This window comes from Coturnix japonica, chromosome 1 (genome assembly GCF_001577835.2).
Source record: "Coturnix japonica isolate 7356 chromosome 1, Coturnix japonica 2.1, whole genome shotgun sequence".
In the NCBI taxonomy this organism is placed as follows: Eukaryota; Metazoa; Chordata; class Aves; order Galliformes; family Phasianidae; genus Coturnix; species Coturnix japonica.
In genome coordinates this window covers 76,335,139-76,339,040 of record NC_029516.1, presented here as the reverse complement: position 1 = coordinate 76,339,040, position 3,902 = coordinate 76,335,139, and the positions used below count along the sequence as shown (strand labels likewise).

Here is a 3,902-nt window from a genome sequence, read left to right as displayed (position 1 = left end):
TTTGGAAGGACCTGATCTAGAATCAGATGCCTGTTAATGAAGCCTTCAGCCTAGAACACAAACAATGCTACCTACTCTTGTATGGAAAACTGGTAACCACAGCCTGAACCTCTGATTAACCAGCTGAGGCAAGTGTTGGGTCAGCTGTGGGAGCACAGGTGAGAGTAATTGAGCTGTGCTCCCGGAAGGGGTGGAGCTTGACTCCACCTCCTCTAGACCTCATTTAAGGGCTGACCACCACTAAAGCAGCATCTCTTAGAATTGCTCCTCAGTGGGGATTGCCTCAGTGTTTCCTAGCTGACTAAAGGCTTCTATATGGGTGAGTTTTTCCTGTAAATAACCTTTTGGATATTTACTACCATCTTTATGTTATTGTCACTGTACAACTCTATATCTGTGTCACTGTGATCTCACTTTGGGGGTGCTTTCAAGGAAGCAAGAGGAACAGACCAAAGAATGGAAGATGATCAGACAAAAGATAAGGTATGGTTACAGGCTGTGTCAGCAACTACAAATCAGAAACAAAAGTCTAAGCAAATCAGTTATGTTTGCTCCACTGCCCCCAGAATCTAGTTCTGCTTTCTTTTAAAGACAATTTCTAAAGACAGGACAAGTGACAGATTTGTCTTCACAACTGCAGTGGTGGGAAAACAATTCCTCAAACTCTGGAGGAAACCTGGAGGGCCACTTGTGCTGGAGGACATGAGGAGCTCTAGGAAATATTTGTTTCTGCTTTGTCTGTTTGGTAAGTGCACTCAAACATCTGCTCTGCTTTTCCACATGCAGAGCATGGTAAAACCAGGGTTAAAAATCTAACCCCTGAAATGAACTGTGGAAGGAACTTGAGGCAAGCCAAAGCATACCTTCAGACAGGGGGAGGGAGAGCTGAGGGGAGAGCTCTGAAGTTTCTTACCAGTGCCAAAAGTGAATTTGAAATCTCTCCACCTTTCCATATTTTTTCCACTAAGACATAAAAAGTAAACACTGTTTCAGGTTTTCATAATGTAGGCTGTCCTCTTTTAATCTGCATAACAAACTTTTTACTGCTTATTTCTTATTATTTTTATTACTCCTTATCCACAACTATGGCATATTCAAACCCCTACTGCCAACCTCCCACCTTGCATGACAGTATGGAAAAGTTTTATCAGTGGCAGCTGCCAGCTACTGCTCTGAACTCAGACTTCCTTCATTTTGAGGCTGAGAACAGAGTATCTTGGGTGGTGCTGCATGAAGCCAGGAGTTGGACTCGATGATCCTTATGGGTCTCTTCCAACTTAGGATATTCTGTAAGTCTATAATTCCATGGTATTCGTATCTTCTTCAATCCAGTAGAGTCTTCATTTTCTTTTCTATTTTTTTTTTAAATAAAATATTGTAAGAGTATTTTCTTTCCAAAGCAGTACAGCAAAGGATTTTACTTAGACAAAGTACTGACTTATTCACAGCTATTATTTGAAATGCTGGATGTACAAAGCCCTTCTTGTATTTATCCTACTTCAAGGGAGAAGCTGTCAGCCTGCACTTCCTACAGCTGTTGATGTGGGGCAGAGATAATGCACTCCCTCCATGTTTATGGTACCAGAAGGTGACCAGATTAGCCATGTCCATAGTCTTATTCTCCATCCCAAGAAGCAAGAAGAGATGTCAGCCTACTCAAGCTACAAGGTTTTCAGTTTTCTCCAGCTGACCAAATCTTATCTTCAGCTGCTCTCGAAATACCATACTGGTATCAGCGGTTCTCCTCAATACCAGCAGAAAGGCCTGAAGCAATTGCAAAATGACAAATGACCATCAGCTCAGCAAGTTTGCTATATTATGTGCAGATCACAGTCAACACTATAATAGAATAGGCATTTAGGTGGGATTCAGACCAGTGGTCTACAGATAGAGGTCCTCACGGAGGGCACCAGAAGTGATGGCACCCGTGCTTTGGTCAGTGACAGAGCTCTGGAAAACCAGGATGGCTGCAAGTGTAGCAGAGGCTGGCTGTTCCTGGCCTGGGAAGGATGGTCATCCCACTGGAGTAATTAGCATCCCACTCCTCTGCGCTCCCAATGACAGGGGACTCTTCTCAGCAGGATCCTGTATGCTCCTTCCTGTGATGAGGTGGCTTTTTCAGGAATGCAGAGCATGTAGAACCTCAGAGACTGTTTTGTCCTTTTGTGCCAGGAATCTGCCGAGAGATTTGTGCACTTGCTGTGCAAACTGGTTCCATGAGTGGCCACTCTACAGAAGACACTAAGCGGCTGCAGTACAGCCCTTTCTGCATGAAGACTAAAGAAACACAGTCTTAGTCAAAATGTCAGCAAAAGATTTTAATCTTTTCTTGCCTCTTAATTTATTTCTCCAAATTAGCCTGGAATGCTTAAACCTATCATTTAAAATAATCAACCTGTCATCTCTGGTATTGGCACATTACTGAAAAAACTGCAGCAAGTTTTTTTGGAAGACAAAAAACTCCTGGATCTGCTTCTTTACAAATAAACTGTGTTTACTACTATGCTGTTACACTATAAAACATTCTATAGAATATGCAGCTGTTCAACCAAACACCCTAAATTCATGTGCTAGTATTTGCATGTACCTGTGCAATATCTATACTGAAACGGAAGCCATTTCATTATAATGCAGCCATGTTATATATTTCCTTATCACTGTCATACTAAACATACCTCAGCCTCGTTCTAGAGGCCCTGTGTTGCCACCAGGATGCCAACCCCTCTGGACACCTACCAGCATGCAGAACATCCAGCCATTAGACCCTAAACTCATCCTATGGAGCCAGAGCTGTTCATGGGCTAGTCTCCAACTCTAAAACTGCCACCCATCCAAGCAAGCACAAGGGTCCAATCTTTAATATCCACACTATATCATAAATCAGCCCTACTCCCAGAGCCTCAAAGTAGTCTAAGCGAGATTTTGTACTAATGAATAGGCAGTATCCCCAGAACACACAGTACTTCTCAAGTTGTCAAACTTCACTGAGGCTGCCAGTGATAGCCCCTACCCACTGCACGCTGCGATGACACAACCACCTCATTTTACATATGCCCCCAACTGACTGACCAAGGGCAATCAATTTTTCAGTTGGCTCTGAACCTCAGAACACTCACATAAAATAACCCAAACCAAATACTCTAACTTACGCTTCATCTGAACATTAACCATATAAATAAGCACAGACAGTAATGAAAGGGAGATGTCAACACTGAAAGGTGTTGAAAATTACATTAGGAATAATGAATGCTTCAGGGATTAACAGTACCATATGGTACCTTTCATGTCCAACTTACTGGTACAAATCCAGATAGAGCAGCACGGATAAAAACCTTTACCATCTGGAGACTTATTAGTTCACGGAAAATAAACAGGTGCTGGTGTCTCACACACACACAAAATCCACCATCATACCTGGAAGTCTTGTTGCCTTTCGCAGTAGAGAGATCAAAGAGGGCCAGAATATCCTTCTGTCTCCCCAAGTACAGTGTGAGAAGTGAGGACAGCTGAATGCAGTATACTACTACCACCCACTACAGAACTAAAACACATGATCACACAGATTTCCAGGAATGATCCTTTTCAGGGAACAGAAGGATTTATGATTTTCAAGATGAAATCTTGTCCGCCCACACACTGCTTTCCCCTCCTACAAAAGCAACAAGACTCTCTCTCCCAGAAAGCTTCATTTTGCTTGTGTTCTTAGACTATCATTAGTATGAGAGTATAGACTCTTCAGCAGGGTCTATTCTGACAGGACAAGGGAAAATATTCTCAGATTAAATGAGAGTAGATTTAGACTGGATATAAGGAAAAAGTCTTTTATAGTGAAGATGGTGAGGCACTAGAACAGGTTGCCCAGAGATGTGGTAGATACCCCATCCCTGGAGGCATTCAAGGTC

At 42.5% G+C, this 3,902-nt stretch overlaps 1 long non-coding RNA gene across 3 annotated transcripts; it reads left to right on the top strand.

The window, feature by feature from the left end:
- Window positions 1-249: 249 nt before the first annotated feature.
- LOC107320472 lies at window positions 250-3,641 on the top strand. Of its 3 annotated transcripts, none has more exons than XR_004309025.1 (4): window positions 260-319; window positions 433-483; window positions 641-745; window positions 1,505-3,641. It is a non-coding gene; the product is annotated as an uncharacterized LOC107320472 (long non-coding RNA). The 3 variants fall into 3 exon arrangements; XR_004309026.1 differs by having other exon boundaries at window positions 263-319; window positions 437-483; XR_001558270.2 differs by lacking the exon at window positions 433-483 and having other exon boundaries at window positions 250-319.
- Window positions 3,642-3,902: the final 261 nt, after the last annotated feature.